At 41.2% G+C, this 19,990-nt stretch overlaps 1 protein-coding gene across 14 annotated transcripts in view; it reads right to left on the bottom strand.

The window, feature by feature from the left end:
- AIG1 (androgen induced 1) overlaps positions 1-19,990 on the bottom strand; it is a 243,070-nt gene that overhangs the window by 158,614 nt on the left and 64,466 nt on the right. The gene's annotated exons all lie outside the window — the stretch shown is intronic.

The following is a 19,990-nucleotide window of genomic DNA, read 5'->3' as shown; positions in this document are numbered from 1 at the left end:
AATCAGGGGATGTACTGTATGGTGATTAACATAATATAATAAAATAAAATTAATAAAAAAAAAAGATTTATCTCTCTCTGAAGGTGAGAACTAGTTTTACATTTCGTCTGGGAGTCCACACGCAAACATGAAGCTACTTTAATCATGGATGGAGCCATAGGAGGAAACCCCTTCACTTTTGCCATATAATGTAACTCAACCATGGGTGACCTCCCATCACATTCACAGGCCCCCTCGCACACTCAAGGGGAGGGGGTTATACAGGCCTGCACCACAGGGTATGCGATCGTGGGGCCATCTTAGAATTCTGCTTACCATACGTTTCCGTTCTTCTTTTCCAAATTCTTTCAGCTATTTTAAGTCCTTTGCATTTCCATTTAAATCTTAGAATCTCAGCTTGCTAATTTCTACAAAAACATCCTCCTAGAATTCTGATTACGACCATACTGAATCAATATATTCAATCTGGGTTGAAACAACATCTTCATAATATTGCATCCTCTCACCCAGGAACATCATTGATGCCTCCATTCATGTGGATCTTTGGTTTTTCAGTTTGTAGCTTTCAGTGGACGGATCTCACACATATTTTTAAAAAATCTGTCACGAAACATTTCATTTTTTTATGCTGTTGTAGATAGTATTGAATTTGTTTTTACGTTCTTTGTGACTTGTGTATAAAAGTACAAATGACTTGTATATTGAGGCTGTGTCCTCTAGCTTGGCTAAATTCACATAGTTTGAGCAGTTCTTTCATAAATTATTTTAGATTTTTATATGCACGTGATCTGCAAATAAAGACAGCTTTTCTTCTTCCTTTACAATGTGTATACCGTTTACTTCTTTCTCTTTTCTTAACTGCACAACCTACAAACTTCAGCACGATGTTGACTAGAAGAGATAAGCAGTGAGCAGTGAGCACCCTTGCTTTCTTCCCTCTCTTAGGTGTCCAGTCTTTGAACATTTAATTTTGATATTAGCTGCAGGTTTTTCTTAGATGCCTTTTACCACTTTGAGGAAAATCTCTCCTATCCTTCATTTATGTATGTAATGGACAAGTGCTCAGTTTTTTCAGATAACTTTGCTCTATATTCTCAGGTGATCAGATAGTTCTTCTCCTTTATTCTGTTAATATGATGAATTATATAGATTTTAAATGTTAAACCAACCGTTAATACTTGGTCATTATGTATTACCATTTTTATATATTGCTGGATTTGACTTGCTGGTATTTTAAGAATTTTTCTCCCATCTTTATTTATACAGTACATCAATCCATAGTTAGTTTCATTTTCTCATATCTTCTTCTAGTTTTGGTGACAGGACAATGGTGGCCTCAAAAAAATAAACTGGGAAAAGCTCCCTCCTCTATTTTTCAAGGGACTCTGTGCAAGATTGCTATTAGTTCCTCCTTACCTATTTAATGTGCTACTGTTTTTTTTCTTTTCTTTTTTTTCCAACTTTTTTTTATTATGTTCAGTTAGCCAACATATAGTACATCATTAGTTTTTGACGTAGTGTTCAGCAATTCATTAGCAGTGTCTAATACCCAGTGCTCATTACAACACATGCCCTCCTCAATACCCATCACCAGGTTACCCCATCGCCCACCCCCTCCCTTCTGTAACCCTCAGTTTGGTTCCTGGATTCCAGAGTCTCTCATGGTTTGTCTCTCTCTCTGATTTCTTCTCATTCAAGTTTTCCCTCCCTTCCCCTGTGGTCCTCCACGCTATTCCTTATGTTCCACATATGAGCGAAACCGTATGATAATTGTCTTTCTATGCTTGACTTACTTCACTTAGCATAATCCTCTCTAGCTCCATCCATGTCGATGCAATTGGTGGGTGTTCATCCTTTCTGATGGCTGAGTAATATGCCATTATGTGTATGGACCACATCTTCCTTATCCGTTCGTCTGTTGAAGGGCATCTCAGCTCCTTCCACAGTTTGGCTATTGTGAACATTGCTGTTATGAACATGGGGGCGCATGTGCCCCTTCTTTTCATTACATCTGTATCTTTGGGGTAATTTTTTAATTAAAATTCAATTAGCCAACATATAGTACATCATTAGTTTTGGGGATAGTGTTCAGTGATTCACGAGATGCGTGTAAAGTGATAGGCTTCTCTAGCGGAGCTATCTGGACTTACAACTTTTCTCATGAGAAGATCTGTGAATTCAATTTCTTTAATAGATACAAAGTTCCCAGGTTTTCGGCTTTCTCTGGGGAAAAGTTTTAGGTTCTCAGATTTAATCATTTTTGCCCTTTATGGAATTTCTCCATCTCATCTAAGTTTTTGAGCTTATCAAGCTGTTCTCACTCTTCAGCTACGGAAATCAGTGAAAGCTACAAATCAGGTGTTTTCTCCTTGGAGGGCCAGTTGTTAATCCTTGACTAGCACACCACTGTGGAGAGCGCTTTCTGTTCACCATACATGATCATTCGTGGTGTCCCCACCACATGGAGAGCATTGTGGGGTCAGTACTTACTGGCGTAATGTGATCAATCCTTTCACCCCTAGCATATATTAAGGGAATTTCGTGGGTTATTAAAAGTGAAGTGACTTTCAAGAAAGTGTTAGTCACCTTTCTTAGCATAACACTAGAAGGCCAAGAGGCCCAGCTAACTGAATAATCAGCCTTCTAAATAATTCTTGAGAGAGAAACACAGCACAGATGGTGGCTTCTTGGCTTCATGCACTGATATCCTCTTGATAGTATGGTCATCAGCAAACCCAAAATAAGTTTGAACTCTACCACCAGGGCATGAATATGAAACAAAAATAGGTTCTCTTGGACAGGGAAAGTACCACTGAAACGTTCCACCATTGTGGCCAGCTCTTTCTCAGCGTGCACCTGCTGGTTCTCAGCTGCCAGCCCCAGAATACTGTACTTGAACGGAGAGTAGAAGGAGCTCGGGCACTCTCCAGTCCTTCAAGCTTCCCAGACAAGGTACTTGTATTATGGGTAGTGGTTGAGGGCTCATCTGAACCCTTGGAACAATTAGAAATGAAGGCAAAAGAAAACTGGATTTATGATTTGTCTCCTTCTGTAAAGAGTCTCTTCTATGGTATCCAATAGAAGCTGAAGTTAATCAGCTTTGGTCCACTTCTAGAAGAAGATTTACTGATCAGTGCGAAATTCTTTGGCATTTAGTTAAACTGATTAGAGTGCAAAAGATGTTGCAGAGAAATGTACCATGAAGGAGGTCAAAGAGAAAAGTCATTTATCTATAGGTTGGTCTAGAAAGGCCATTTATCATATCTCAAACATCCACTGTTGAAGGAGGGAAGGAGAAAATAAATGAATACATCTCCGAAGTCTCCAGCTTCAGTATGACACGATCCTATGAAATCGCTTTCCTTTAAAATTAATCTATTAGTACTCAGACTTTACCAAATACCTATTGGAAAAAAAAAAAATTGAATCCTGATTTGAGCTCTATTACTTTGCTTCCAGGTTTCCTTGTCATGATTTCCTTTCCCATCACTTATCTCCGGGTAATATATAAACATGTTTCTCATTGTGCTTTCTCCTTCGAAACAAACAAAGCATGAGAATATGTTGTGTGTTTTGGATGCTAGCTGGCTTTGTCTCTGATGGTCCCCAAGCAGACAGAGACTCTCTCATTTTGACAAGCCCCTTGTCTTCCCACCCTCCAGGTCTAGAAAATTCCGAGTCCCGACATGTTCGCCTGGCTGACTTCCCTCAGCCATACCCTCAAATTCAGCAAGGCAACGCCAAGCATAGGCCCCTCTGAAATGTTACAGTATCTTTTGTTCCAGAGTACAGTTAGTTTCTAGTACTCATTCCTGGAAATGTGACATAGAATACCTCTACTTGTAATTATGAGGCTGTGAGTAACACTACATTTTTTTTACTCTGTGCACTATGCTCAAATTACCTTAAAACCAGCATCCGCATTTAGAGAGTTTCTAAAGCACGTGTTGCCTTTTTTCACAGCCTTCAACTATAATCTTTGTGGTAGAATTTATAATTTATCCGTGTTTACCTACATTTAGGTCCTTAATGGTCCCTTCTGACTGAGTAAATAATGTGAGAATAAAAGCCCAGCTCCTATAGTGCCCATTTGACTCGCCACCTGCCTTTCTCTCTGACCTCAGATTGTACCACATTCTCTCTTGCTCCCTAAGATCCAACTGGCAATTCGTTCCTGAAACTCATTAAGCTCTTTGGTGCCTCGGGCCTCGCATTTCCTACTCTTTCTGCCAGGAATTCTCATGCCCCATTTTCACTGGGCTGCATTCTTTGTCCCTTCAGGTCTAGCTGAAACGGCACCTCTTCACCAACACCTTGCCAATGACTCCGCTGCCCCATTCTTTTCTATCATAGACGCTGATAGAAAGTAAGTTTGTGTTGTTGTTCAGTGTCTGGTTCTCTTCTGAAGAGGAGAAGCGTCAGAGAACAGGAACTTGTCTGTCTTGTCCATTGCCGTTTCACCACCACTTCACACATGTACGTGTCAGGCTCCACATCTCCCATAAGAGCAAACACCCTTCTAAGCCTCCAATTTTCTTCGTAATGACCTAAAATCCCTTTTTCATGCTCTTCATATTTTTTGTCCTCCTGTCTGTGAGAATGAGAAGCCCTTCTTTCCAGCGTTATTCTTCTAGCCCATCTCTTCTGCTCAGACCTTCTACCTGCCAGCCCGTCCTTCACCTGTTTATGTCTTCTATCATCCTGACATGATCCTTCTCTGGACTTCTCGATCAGCATGGAAGACCAAAGGCTCCCTTTCTCCAAATCAACCAGACACAAGGACAAGTGAAACCAACAAAGTAGGAAACACCCATAATCCAAATACCACCCTTTTCAACAGGCTGATCAATATTAGGAAAATTGAGCCAGGACAGGGCAAGACTCTGATGTAAGAAACGAGATCCAAGGCTTCTCTGGTCGAGTGAGCAGCACAGAGAGATCACTGCAGACAGTGCGCTCTAAGAGACACTGAGTGACCCTTGCTGGGAACAGGAGGTCTGAGATGCATGGGAGCACTGGGGAGATGTGCTGATCCCTGCTTGGCTTCATGTCTCAGAGGTGATGATGTGAAATGTGGCAACGGGCCAGCATGTTATCTCTGCAAGGAGCAGGATGTGGGTATGTTATGGTAAACAAGAAAGGATCTGTGGTAAGCAGCCTGAATGGATAGCTCCTGCTCACCTGATGAACGCTAAGCTTCCTGTCACCATACAAAACGGTTGTGATCAAAATGAGTCACGGAGAGAGACATGAGTGTAGCGCAGAAAGAAGCCACTCTCCAAAGGAGGTGGTGGTGGGAAAGAGGCAGAAATTCAAGCTGCCTAGCTCAGTTCCCTAGCCTGTCTCCAGTTCTATCCTTTCGCAAATAGCTGGCTCAGAAAGAACCAATTTAAGGGTAAGTAATCATAAGAAAAGAAATAGCATGGAATGTATTCATAAATACCACGAGAGAGAGAGAGAGAGAGAGAGAGAGAAAGTGGAATATGACCACCCCCCCAAAAAGGCAACTGAATATAAACCAGAAAAATGATTAATTAATGATCAAATAATTCTCCATTAAAGAAAAGAGGTCAAAGATGAAAATCTGAGATTAAATAAAGAAGACAGAGCAAGACAAGAGTGGCGAGCTTAAGAAATAAAATATATAATATAAAACTACATAAAACTGAAAGTCACATTATAAGCAGTAAAAGGAAAAACTGCCTTTGGTAAAGACAGTGAGGGTTTAGCTTTCTTCAGTACCGTAGACTAGATACACCGAAAAACTTTCCTACTGTGCAACACCAGGTGCTAAATAAATTACAACAAATACACTTTCAAATAAATTACTAAGCAGACAAAAAAAGGAAGGGAAATCACTGGGAGTTGAAAAAAAAATACACACACACAACCCATACAGACAAAAAAAGAACAGGGGCAAAACCAGAACACTAGCAAACACAGAAACTGGGGCTGCCATGGGGGCAAATGTCCATACCAGAATCAGAGTGCTCTGTGGACCACGGCCATGGACACGGATGACCATGGCCTTGCGCTCATGCACATTGGTGGAGCAGATACGGTGCCCGTGGACCTTGTCCCACAGAGGGGCCAGAGCTTCAGTGAAAGGGCAGGCTCGAGGGAGTGCTCATCAGGCCAAATAAACTGCTTTCTAGTCTTAATTGCTAAGATTTTTTTAAATCAAAAATGTTTCATTTCACTGAATTTTGTGCTGCATTAAGATCATCATTTTTCCTCCTTCATCTTCATATTCACACAAGCTAAGTGTGGTCATTCAACCACGTCTGCAAAGTCAGAGAACAGCTTCAATGCTTATATCAAATAACAGGGGAGGAGGGTGGGTATTGTAGTGCTTCTCCCAGATTCCCTCTTCAGGGCCCATGTGTCCATCCCCTAGGTGTTGGGAATACTGACTGGTTGCTGGCCACTGTAAGCTGCATCCCTCATTGGGAACTGCAGGGAACTGTCTTGCCCAAGTCATGCCCCTTCCTGGGGGGCAGTCTAAATCCAATGACTGACCGAGGCCGAGAAACTAACACGCAGCCCCTTTGCCCCATTTAGGGCAACTCTGAAAGGTCATCCCAGCTCTAGAGGTCCCAGGATGCAAGTTACAGCTGCCGTGTGGGTCATCTCCTTCTACCCAATACTGTCTTCCTTCCCTCCGAACAGGTATTTCTCCCAAGAGCCCCCTTCTTCTCCATCCACCCTCCGTCCCTGAGCCTGTTCACAGGAAGGCCAATCTAAGACCATTCCATGCACGTATGAGTGCCACAGACAGACACATTTAAGCATGAAAACATCTGTAATACATCACCATAAAGAAATGTATAAGAAGTAAAAGTTCTTTGTAATCTCGCCCTATAGAGATAGTCATTGCCAAAAGGATAGGTATACCGTCTTTTCCTACACATCTAAAGGGCATTCCATTCACTATTTTAGAGAATTAGATCACACTATAGCTAGTCTTCTGCAATTTTTTAACTTAAAAATGTTTTACAGTGATAACCCATTTTTCTTAAGCACTTCAGAGTACACACTGCGTGATTATGCACCATAATTTACTTAAGTGCTCACTAATAGAGATGTATCTTCATTCCAATTGTCGCAGCTGCCAACAATGCTGCAATGGGATGTCCTGTGTATGTTTTTATGCACCACATGGGTACCTTCCTCAGAGGAATAAATGACTAAAGTGAAGCTCCTGGATCCGAGGTCACCATCACCTTTTGAGCTGACTCACAAAGTCTCCTCTGTCATTCCCTGCTCCCAGTGTCTACTGCCTTTATCCCAGTTCCAGACCATGCTGTCCCTATTCTGGACTGTTGTGGTGGCCCCTTGGCTAGAGCCACTGGCGTCAGTTTCCTTTAAATTCTATCCATGCTTTATCTTGGCCTCGGAGTTATCTTATTAAAAACATTTAAGACCTTCTCAGTTTAAAACCTCCAAAGGCTCCCCCTTGCTTGCAGAATAAAACCAAAACTCCCGTTGTGATTTGGTCCCAAATTCTCTTTCCAGTCTCCTTCCAGCTTCTTCCAGGAACCCAATCAGCCGGCTATGTATAGTTTCCCAAACTCACCACACACTTCCAAGTATCCATTCCTCTGTGCTTTCTTGTAACTGCAGCTTGATATTCATTACATTTTTCCCCCCAAAATCCAAACTCTATCAAGTGTTACTTTCATGGCGCAGTTGTCCCCACCACCTAAAAATCCCCTGCAATTTCTCATCAAAAGTAATTACTTCTTTCCCTGACCCACCTCAGGCCTCTGCTCATAACCCTTACACATCCTTTGACTTGCTGGCCCCCCTAAGCTGCTGGAAGTCTCTGTCTGCCCCTCATCTGCTGCTCCATTTACCTGGAATGCCTTCCACCAGCCCTGCCAGCTCACCGTCACCATACAGACAGGGTCCAAAATAGCATAACCTCCAAGAAGCCTCTCCTGCATTGCCCCTTCTCCTTGCATGAGCTCCAGTAGCACATTATGGTTTTCCTTCACAATGCTCAGCGTAATCATGACGGAATCAGTGACAGTGTCATTACTGGTTTCTCTTCCTGGTGGGATGGGAACTCTGGGAGAGTAAGGACCAGTTGATTTCCTCTCTGTTGCATCATCACATCTTCCTTGGTGCTTTATATGTTTCTTAACTCTTTATTTTGAAATAATCAAAGACTCACAAGAAGTTGAAAAATAACACAGTGAATTCCTGTGTCTCTTTCACCCAGCTTCTCCTAAGGATAACATCTGATGCAAGCCTGGTACGTTTTCAAACCAGAAAACTGACATTGGCCTAACACTATAACTAAACGACAGACCCATTCAGATTTCACCAGTTTTTACAGGCATTCATTTTCTGAGGGTCCATATTGTACTGTGAAATTTGACCACATGTACACATTTGTGTAACCTCTACCCAATCAGGATTCCAAAGAGTTCCATCACCACCAAGAAAGTCCCCAGTGCTACCTTCTTAGGGTCATACCCTTCCTCAACCTTACCCCTGCCAACTATGCATGTGTTCTCCACCACTATATTTTAACATTTTGAGAATATTATATACATGTACTCTTTTCCAGTGCTTTATGAAGGCTGGTCTACACCTATTTAGCCTCTATTTTGTCTAGGTCAGGGGCTTCACAGGCAAAATATTATTTCAGAATTACAACTACCCTGAGGTAGCTACTATTATTCTTCTGGTTTTATCAATGAACAAATTAGCTTTAGAAAATTTAGTAACTTTCCCAGGGTCAAAAAGTGGCCAAGTTATTATGTGAAGCCAGACAATGAAACCCCAGAGCCAACGCTTTTAACTTCCCTTAATACTTCTTGTACATAATAGTACATACTTTTGAAGCAATTAATAGTTGAATGAATGAATGATTAAATGCCAAAGGCTATTTCATTTCTAAATCCTCTAAGAAGGCCTGCATATAACAGGAACTCGATGAATGTTTGGTGAGTAAAAGGTTTGGTTAATCATTCTAGGAACCCAGAAGAAAAAGAAAGATGGTGACACATGGAGAAAAATCACCAGGCTGCTCTTCTGGATCAAACATGACATCCAAAGCCGTAAGACAGGAGCACGCAATGCAGGACCAGTCAGGAGACCCATTCTTGTCTTTGCTAGGAATAAATGCATTAGTGGCATCTCAAGCATCTCAACAAGGATTACTTGGCCAGGTTCATCCTCCCTCCAGCAAATTCATATTCACTGGAGAGAGAAATAGAATATTTGCTGGTCCTAACTGATATTTGGGTCTTGTGTTGCACCTTGGAGTCATGCTCCCCTCCTTACTCAAATTTTACTTAATAAGCTCCTATCTGATTCTCATGTCATCTTTGGGATGCAAGTCTTTCCCCAGAACACCAGCTTATGGGTCTGGGTGCTTATGACCCAAGTCCTCAGATGCTTTGCCCAGGGTCAGGCGGGTACTACCCTGTACCTACAGGCTGAAACCACACCAATCAGGCTCTGCCTCTTTTCAGAGTCTCAGGCATCTCTGGTTGGCCTGTTTCAACACTGACTGAAACATAGAAATGATAGCTTTTATGTTTGCTTTTATTTCCCATCAAGTGGACCCAAAATTGCCTGGGAGTGGCTTCTAGTGGTAGCAGCCTTCTTTTGAAGGTTTATTACACTGCATTGAGAGCATCCTAGAGGTTGTGGGCCTGGTTAGTAAGATGGTATGCAGTGTGCGGAGGTAGGGTGTGGAGAAGATGAGCCCCTGGGGGTAAAAACTCTGTCCATTTCACTTTCTGGTCATCCATCAAGCTACAAAAAGAAATAGGGAGAAAGAAATACTAAGGTCTGACTGATATGATAAGTGTGAATCAGTAGTTGTAAATCAGTTGGGAAACTACAAAGAGGACAGCCAATTGCACAGGTGGGCTTAAAAGGGCGATCAGGCACTCCAGAAAAATGCACAGTAATATAGCTAGAGCTAATAAACACAATGGAAACAGTAAAGGTCTTTAACTCCACAATGGTGTGGGTTAACCCTGATATATTTGGCACAATCGTTTCTTGAAAAAGGGACTTCAAGGTAAGATAACTTCTATCATGGAGACACTCATACAAAGGAGATTCAGTAGGAGCCACGGGTGAACCTGTTCTCTAGATAAGATGTGGTAGAAAGGGAATCAGAACTTACTTATATAGCTTTATGGTGGACATAGTCTCCCTCCCACATTCATTCCCCCAATGAAAACCACCACCACCACCAAAAAAAAAAAAAAAGCTTAAATAAATATTTAGGTAACCATATATTAGTTTCTCTTTCATCCTTTTGGTGTTTCTTTTTGCAAATACAAGAAAAAAGGTACACACCCACACATATAAATGCCTATATGTTCATATCTGTGTGTGTGTCTCCCCTTCTTAAATATACATATCATATGATATAACCTTGATTTTGTTGTTTCATAACATATCCAGGAAACATGAAGCATCTTTTAAAATAAACCACTATGTGACAAAAAGTAGTGAAACTGTAGATGTCAAAATAAAGTGAGTGAGAATCCCAGGAGATCAGCAAGCACCAGAGGCTAGCTTTCCTCCAGAAGTATCTGTCAAATCACAGTGACCCCAACCTTATCTTTGGATGCTCTGTGGAATTGAGGAGGTAGGAGAAAAAGACTGTCCAAGGTGGATCATAGGGTAGGTTCATAGCAGCATTGTCCACAATAGATAAATCGTGGAAGGACCCGAGATGTCCTTCAACAGATTACTGGATTAAGAAGATGTGGTCCATATATACAATGGAATACTCAGCTATCAAAAAGAACAACTTCTCAACATTTGCTGCAACATGGATGGCACTGGAGGAGATAATGCTAAGTGAAATAAGTCAAGCAGAGAAAAGAATTATATGGTTTCTCTCATCTATGGAACATAAGAACTAGGAAGATCGGTAGGAGAAGAAAGGGATAAAGAAAGGGGGGGAATCAGCAGGGGGGATGAAGCATGAGAGACTATGGACTCTGAGAAACAAACTGAGGGCTCCAGAGGGGAGGGGGTGTGGGAATGGGATAGGCTGGTGATGGGTAGTAAGGAGGGCACGTATTGCATGGTGCACTGGGTGTTATACGCAACTAATGAATCATCGAACTTTACATCAAAAATCAGGGATGTACTGTATGGTGACTAACATAATATAATAAAAAAATATTATTACAAAAAAAAAAAAAAGACTGTCCAAGGTGGGAAGCCCTAGTGAGGCCTCCACCTGAAGCTAGTACCCCAGAGGGTTACACCCTCAGTGAAAGGGTGACCCTCAACTTGGCAGAGAAGATAGCTCTAAGGAAAGCATACCTGCTGGAACCTTAGCTCTGTATTGAGAAGAAAGAGAAAGAAAAATTACCCTGAAAATTCATAACCATAAGACAGCCATCAGAACCTTAAGATAGCAATCATATGGGTTTGTGGCCTGATATGAGCTTTCAGGAAGACGTAGTGATTTGAATTATGTGTTCTTTTTAAGCTCAAGTTAAGAATATAAAAATCTGCCACCATTTAAACCAAAAAACAATTTTAAAAAATTGCAGAGTATTGGTATCTTACTGATCATAGCTTCTGGCCAAAGTGCAATTGAGTTTGAAATCAATAATAGAAACATAAAAATCCCTGTACATTTGGAAACCTAAAAACACACTTTAAAAACTGAGGGATCGAACACAAAATCATAATGGACTCTAGAAAATATTTAGAAATAAACAGTAATAAAAATGGTAGATACAATTCTTGTGAGATGTAGTTAAAGTGTTAATTGGGGGAATTTTTACAGGCGCCTATACTTACAGTAGAAAGGAATGTGTAAAAATTAATGAGTGAGGTATACGTGTTCAGAAGACAGCAAAGAAGAGCCAAATGATTAATGACATAGAAAACAAACATACAGGGAAGGATCAATGAAGCACCTCTATGGGTGCAAGAAAAAAAAAGTGATAAAATGTGGCAATCATTCTTGATAAGAATTCTCAGCAAACAAGGAATAAAAGTCCCCTGCTGGGGAGTATGGTACCCCAGACCATGCTCAGATTCGCAGGGGTGGAGGTGATCGACATGTGTTGGCACACTTGTATTTCACTGCAGCATACTGTTTAGGAACATTTTTCCTGAAGAATCTCTTATGTATGTGGAGCAGGAGAATGAATGTACGAGAATATTCAAAGCCGTATTGCCCAGAACTGCCAAAAACTTGGAAACAAGTCTAATATTCCTCAATAATAACATACATTTCTCCGATGAAAATTCTAAAGACAGGTCAGATCTTTTAAGAAATCAGGATTTTTTCCTCTTTTGTGCAAATTTCAACCCTCTAGTTCAATCAATCAGTTGCTGATTAACACCAGAAAATAAAACATATATCCACCACGTCCAAAATTTCCAGGTGAACTAAGTTGGAAATTATGGGTGAGAAGGTTGTAACAGAGCAGACCCATTTCTAACTTACAACATAAACCCCACTGATGGTATATTATTTTCCCTTGAAGCCTTTTACCAGTATTTGAACCTTTCCTCCCACCTTCTACTGCCCTCATGAACCGTAAGAACTTCTGGGATTCTGCATGGCATGACCATACATACCCTTGGAATTTCAAGAACTTGTACCCTGTAACCTTTTGAATGAGTGTTTGCAATGGGGCGGTGTAAAAACTTTGCTAAAAGATGCTCTCATCTCTCAGGACGTTCTCTGTGATGTGAGGCCACTTTTGGGGCAAATGGAAGGAAATTGACACTCTTTGACACCTTGTCATCCTGCTGGATACAGTTCTAGATACTCTGTGTCTTTCATTATCCTTTACAATAACCCAAGCTAGTTAGGTTTCGTTGAGCCCACTCATCACATTAGAAAACCAAGATTTGGGGAGCCTATGAAATGTGCATTATGAAGTGGTGGATCCAGAATTAAAACCCACATCTTTCTCCAAGGCTCGTGTTCTTTTGACTACACCTGGTCTCTTTATGTCTCACACAGGTGCGATCGCCCCATAAGGTGGGTCATTTTTGCATTCTAACATCTAATCCTCCTTTTATGGGTTCAAAGTTTAAAATGGACCCATTTTAAATTGAATTCCACTCCAAAACAAATTGCGTGAGGCTTCTTCGACTCTCTGTCAAGTGACAACAAATAAAATAATTAAACATATCCATAAACCTCACATGAGGCTATTTTTATTTTGTTAGAGAACCACAGCCAATCAAATAGCATTGGCAGAAATTTCTTTTTCAAAAAACTATTTAGACCTTTTGTCATATAAGATCACTCAATAATCAGGGGCGCCTGGGTGGCACAGCGGTTAAGCATCTGCCTTCGGCTCAGGGCGTGATCCCGGCGTTATGGGATCGAGCCCCCACATCAGGCTCTTCCGCTATGAGCCTGCTTCTTCCTCTCCCACTCCCCCTCCTTCTGTTCCCTCTCTCGCTGGCTGTCTCTATCTCTGTCGAATAAATAAATAAAATCTTTTAAAAAAAAAAAAGATCACTCAATAATCAAACTCTGGCATTCTGTCTCTCTCTCTCTCTTTTGATAGAAGGGGATTGTAGTCTATTATTGGATGGGATTACATTAAAATGAACTCAATAATCAAACTCTGGCATTCTGTCTCTCTCTCTCTCTTTTGATAGAAGGGGATTGTAGTCTATTATTGGATGGGATTACATTAAAATGAATATCCACAAGGCAGCTCTAAGTACATAGGAGAGACATCCAGCTAACTTCAACCTGAATTTAAAGTTACCACCTGAGAATAAAATTAAGAAAGATCTAATTTAATCTAGTCTGATAAAAGTTAGTTAAGTAATTAGCGCATCCTTTTGTAGAAGCATCCAGTCAGGTGACTGTGGATCAATGACTGCCTCTATTCAGTGCCTTGGGTACAACATCACAATGGCCTGACCAGAGTACTATTATAACAGTGGAATCTGAAGCCTGATTAAATGAATTACAGGCTTCCCATGAAGGATATGTTAACAGGGAAAAGTATCATCATAGTGGGTAGGCTTTGGATAAAACAGGGCAAGAATGGGTCTTCAGCTTCGCATAGAGGACAGGCACCCCTGGCTACCCAAGGTAGCTTCCAATCTACCTGGCAGGTCAGTCCCTATGGTGCAAAAGGATGCATCAGACTAGAATTCTGACCACTTGCCACTAATATCATCCAATTACTGCCCCTTGCCTTGGATTTGAGTTCACCTGGAAGTCTTCTGGCTACTCTTTGTCTTCTTCAAATTGTTCTGTTCCAGGGAGAGTTTATGCAGATTCTAGTCTGCCTGACAATTTTTTTTTTGTCATTACAAATTATTCAATTATCTTTCTGAGCTAAAACTTTAGTCTGTAATCATTTAGTTAGTATGAGCTCATTGGCTGAGAGAAGGATCACCTTAGAAAAGATTGACAAAATTGAGTGTCTGGGTCTTTGGTCCTGGACTACAGTGACATTTAAGTACCGTCCCAGCACACCCGGACACCCACAAATGGCCACTTCGCTCTCTCTGAATTGCTATGGAGATAGGAGATGAAAAAGGCTAAGGTTTTCTTTGTTTTGTTTAGTTTAAATTATATGCATAAACAAACCAGGAAAATACGTAGAAATCTCTGTGCGTAGTTTGCAACGGGGAAAGAACTTTTGGAAAGGTTGGTGCATTTGTTTTTGAACATCGTATCAACTGCATATCAATCTTCTTTCTTCCTCTAGGAACAATTAACCTTTAAATTTAGAGCATAAACATCTGCAAATGACAATACATTTGCAAATGAGAATACACATGAGATGTTCTTATTATAAAAGAAATAAATGCTCATTATGGAAATTTGTGTGGACTTTTGTCTTTGCCCTTTAAATTATTCTATGATGCTCTCTGCTGTATAAACAAAGTGGAAGGAGTCAACAAAAAAATGGTCATCTCTGGAACCAAAATGGCTCAAACACACATCTATGCAGTCCAAGCGTCAGCACTCCATCTGCCCAGCAGCATTTCAAGAGTTGTGTCCTGGCATATGATCTACCTGAAATCTTTGTTATCTGCTTAGGCCCCTCTAGAATTGCTGATCGATGATGGACTTTTTTTTTTTTTTAATTTTTTTGGTTGGAGAATGCCTCTTGTCAATTAAAAGCCAGGAGGTTATTCTAAACTAATTACTTTGAAGGTCAGAACTTCAGGAAGATGCCAAGATTGGGGAGAAAATCTACCTCCTGTGGATGATTCTTTTGCCCTAGAGCTTTCTTTCTTTCTTTCTCCTTCCTTACTACCCCTTTTGCTTGAGACTCTTCAAGAACCTTCGTGCGTCAAGCATTACTGACCAGGTCCAATATGGCAGGCATTATTCTCCAGGTAGGACCGAGCAGAGAAAGATTCGACTACTGAGGCCTGTTGTGGCAACAGCTCGTTCACCCTTACTCAGTGCGCCAGTCCTTGTGCTGAGATCACAGCCTCAGGGATGAGTAAGCTTCCTCCTGCCTACTGCCTCCTGTTTTTTTTTAAGATCCCCTTCTAGAGTAAGTGAAATTGTGTGAGAGCGTTTAACATAGTGACTGGCACATAGCACTCAATATATTTGCCAGAAGATCTATGGAAGATTTCTCCCCATTTTCCTGGCTTGCCTGACTTTGCAAGACAAAATGCACAAGGAAGTTCTGCATATCCTGCAACATAATAAAGAAGACACTCATCCAAATAGACAAGACTATTTACAGGCAGCCTCTGCTGAACAAGCCTGAGGTCCAGGAGACCTGGTTGCTTTGATGAACTGATCTGATTTAGACCACCTCAAATCCTTGGTGAAAATAGGTGGAGGTATAAATTATAAATTTAAAAAGAAAAGCAGATTTGACTGAAAAGCCTCTCCTGATAAAGCAGAACAAAATGGCTTTCAGGAATTCTTAGTAAAATACTTGGTGGGTAAGCACAGTTCATTTGTTAGGATACCCATACGGAATGTACTGGATCATTTCTTGCCAAAAATATTCTTTTGCAATCGTGTAGGCATGAACTGTGCCTTCTTGCAAGCCCAGAGATGAGTTGCAGATGACACTGGATACATTTAGTAACCATTTTTAAAAACGTTGCTAATTCTATCAATAAAACCTGATTTTCACATATTAAAAACAAGCACATTGGGTAAATGTGGGAGCTTAAATCTGTACTCAATCCTTAAAACAAGAAGACAAAGCAGGAAGATGTTTTCTTTTTTGTTTTTGCCAAAACTTGTACTTTGCAAAGTGGCCTGCGAAACTGTATAAAACCATTGGCTTCATGGTGTGAAACAATGTATCAAATGGAAACAGTAAAAAGCAGAAATGAACAGCTTTTGTTACATAGCCTCAAGGAAAATGATAAACAGTGGCTTTTGATCCAGATTCTGCATAACTCCCTTTCTTATTCTGATGCATTCTCCTAAATTAGAAATTGTGGTCAGCTCAGAACTTCTGTAAGTAGCTAAAAATATCTATCAGGCGAATGATGAAAAGTGAAGTTAGGTCTGGTTTGTCAAAAAGTTTAGAGTACCCGCTAACAGCAAGCACGCTGTTGGGCAGGGTCTGGGCTAAGTCCTGGCTGCACCATGGACCTCAGGCACGCGACCTGTAAGGTGGGAACCCCGTCTGTAAAACTGTACAATAGAAGCATCTTCTGTGAGGTGAGAATGAAGGAAATTCCTAACGGTTTGGTGCTATAAGGGCTGAATACCCAATTAAAGTAAAGCCCTTAGCACAGTCTCTGTAGCACGGAGCAGAAGGCAGTACTCATTATTAGATTTTTCAGCCTCTTCAGTTGTTTGTGGGTTTTGCCTCTGTGGGAAGGGAGATGGTGAGAAGTCTCAGAAAGTGCAAAGGGAACTGCTCTCCACTGGCTGGAAACAAGAAAGAAAGGCCATCACAAACGCACCTGGGTATGTGGTGTCTTCTTTAAAACCCTAAGGTAATTGCAGCGGGAAGGAGGTGGGTAGCACTTTTGAATATTCAGACAAAAATGTTACTGTATTAATGAATCTGGGGGCTGGTTTTCTTACTTGACTCAAGGCTGTTTGACAGCATCCTCTGGGCACGTGCGTGCTTATGTTATTTTCTAGGCATGGCGGTGCTGAGGCTTCTTCCTGTTTCGTTATTTGTGCTTGTATGAAGGCAATCATTCTAATTTTATAGTCGATTTTTAAGGTGAGGAAAGGGGAGGGGCCCTCCTTAAGATGAAGTGGTGAGGTGATCCAAACGAGCACAGAAAACTCGTCTCCATTCACGCCGTCCACGTGGGCACACCACCACTTATGCTCGGAATTTTCTTGTTTCCCATTCTTCCCCAGTCTCCCCTTGGCAAACAATGAACAAAGTAGGAGAGCACCCAAAAGGAGATTGGGACAGAAGAGCTCCTCTGGTTCTTTCTGGGACACACTCCCTTCATTTTCTCCCTGTCCACCAAACCTCAGCAGCGCAGCCCAACACCCAGTGTGTTTGTTCCTTTGTGTGAATGGAGCACAGACGTAACCTACAGGATAAAGGGGCATTCTGGAGAGGGAAACCTCTTGGCAGGTGCACTTCACAGGAGCTTAGGAGACAGTGAGCGGGGCTCCAGGCCTACCTGTGAGCTGTGGCTCCACACATGCTCCCTCACTGTCCCCCAGCTCCTTTCTTCCCACCTTCCCACCTGTCCCCCAAAATCAGAATTATGCCTCAATTTCCATTCCTAAGAGAGCTATAAAAAGGCATGATGAAGGGAAGTCCTATCCAGGACCTGCTATTTGCAGTAAGATAAGCAAATCATTAGCATGGTCATCCCACAGGTACAACTAAAAGTTCATAAACTCTGCGTAGGTGGAAAGTCCACTGGCTCCTTCCTTGGGGGGAAATGTTCCTTCTGATATCAGCTGATGTGACACAGCACATTTTGATCCAGCTAAAACAGGTAAGAGTTACCTCAAAACGCCCACAGGGACTGTAGCAATTTCAGGGCACCCACACAGCAAATCACTGCTTCTTCTTCTACAAAGAAGGAGATGGGGTTGGGGCAGAGCGAGAAGGGGAAAAGGTGAGAGAGAGAGAGAGAAGGAGGAAGAAAGATATGCAGAGAAAGAAGAAGAAAAATAGTGTGTTCTTTTCTTCTTTTCCTTTTTAATCAACAACTTAAATATTGTTGCAATATTGCATCTTGTTCCTGGTCTCCCAAACAAGGGCATACAAAACTCCTGATTTGGGGGTCTTATTTTTGCCAACAAGAATCATGTGTCTATTTTATAATACGCATCACATTATTAATGTTACTGAAGATCAATTCTACCATTTCTTAATCATTACTTCAAATATGTATCATACTTATGGATATAAATATGGAAAAAAGATTATCTTCATTTCCTGAGACACTTTTGTGGCCCTTAGGCCCAGACAGAGTGGGAACTCTGTGAAATGGCACACAGAACGTGAGCGATCTCTACAATTTCTAGGGGACTATTCAAGGAAAATTTTACTCATCGAACCTGGGTCTGCATATCTGAGCTGCTGGTCTATGGCAGGGCCAGCCCTCACAAATCTCCTCTGGAGTTTCAGAAACTGAACAGAAACCATTTCATCAATGGTATAGCATACGGGACTTTCTTTGAGAAGAACTTATTCAAATATCAGATTTTGATAGTTGTTTATAAGAATAGGAATGAGAATGTACAAAAAATGGTGCTGGCAGAGACTGAATGGAAACAATGTGCCTTTCTCGGCTCAGATAGAAAATGTCCATGATTAGTCTCATCAGTTTTACTGTATCTCTTTTTCATGAAAACATAAATAAACAGGAAATTACTTAAAATCCTGTTCGTTTTTACTCAGTTTACATTTAAGAGTTGTTCTCATTATTTGTTACTTATCATAGTTCTTAAAACTCCCTGATTTTGTTTGGGCAGCAAAGTGCCCAACCCATAAGGATAAATCATAATTCGTTGAAGCCCTCACGGTAAGCTCATTTCCTTCTCCACTGGCTTTCCCAGCCCCCCATGCAGCTGGTTCTAGCCACGTGACTCTTCTAACCAAAGAAACCAATAGGGAAGTCTGCTGACGGGGCTTATAGGAAATATTCGTTATCCTGATGAAGAGACAAACACATGGGGACAGCTCCCTAAAGAGCTTCTTCCTCTTCTTGCCCTTAACATGGTTGCAAAGGAGGTGATGTTTGGGACTTTACCAACCCTCTCGAGACTGCACGTAGCAAGTCCAAGGACAAAAAGCCAGCACTCTGGAGATAGAAAAGTGGACAATAAAAAATGCCTAAGCATCAAATGATAATACTGAGCAATACCATCCTGAAACTACCTGCTTACAGGCTTCTTGTTTTGTGAGATATTAAATATCTTTATTGCTTAAGCCACAGTTGGATGGATATTCACTCAATAAATACTGAATTATTTAGGCATTGCTCCTGAGGCTTGGGTTATAGCAGTAAATCAAACACACAACCTCCCCGGCTTCACAGGGTATGTACCAAGTCAGAGGAGACATACACTACAGAAATAAAAGAATGAACATAGAATGTACCAGGTAGTGGTAATCATTATGGAGAATATAAAGCAAGGTAAGGAGATTGAGAATAATGGAAAGCTAATTTATATTGATTATTCATGGAAGCTTTTCTGAGAGGTAATCATTTGAACGGAGACTCGAATGAATTAAAAGAGCCAGCCAAGTGCATACCTGTGGGGGTCCTGTTACTTGCTGCTGAAAGCATCATTAACTTATACATCCAATAAGTTTGTAGTCATTCGTCAAAGCAGAGCTCCGACATCATCATTTTTGGGAAGTCCTCCAGGACCTCCCACTCACTAAAATCAATCCCTTCCTCTTCTAGGATATTTCTTCACCTTAGACCCACACACTGTCATCTACACCATGCCTTCTTTTACTTTACTTGTTGACAGAACTTGTTGTCACCTTCTCTAGACACTGAGACTCTTGAAGGACAATATCAAATCTTAGTCACTGTTATCTTGGCTCTTAACACTTGGTACTGCTTACCTAGT

This window comes from Ailuropoda melanoleuca, chromosome 10 (genome assembly GCF_002007445.2).
Source record: "Ailuropoda melanoleuca isolate Jingjing chromosome 10, ASM200744v2, whole genome shotgun sequence".
Classification (NCBI taxonomy): domain Eukaryota; kingdom Metazoa; phylum Chordata; class Mammalia; order Carnivora; family Ursidae; genus Ailuropoda; species Ailuropoda melanoleuca.
This window is presented reverse-complemented; position numbering and strand designations above follow the sequence as displayed.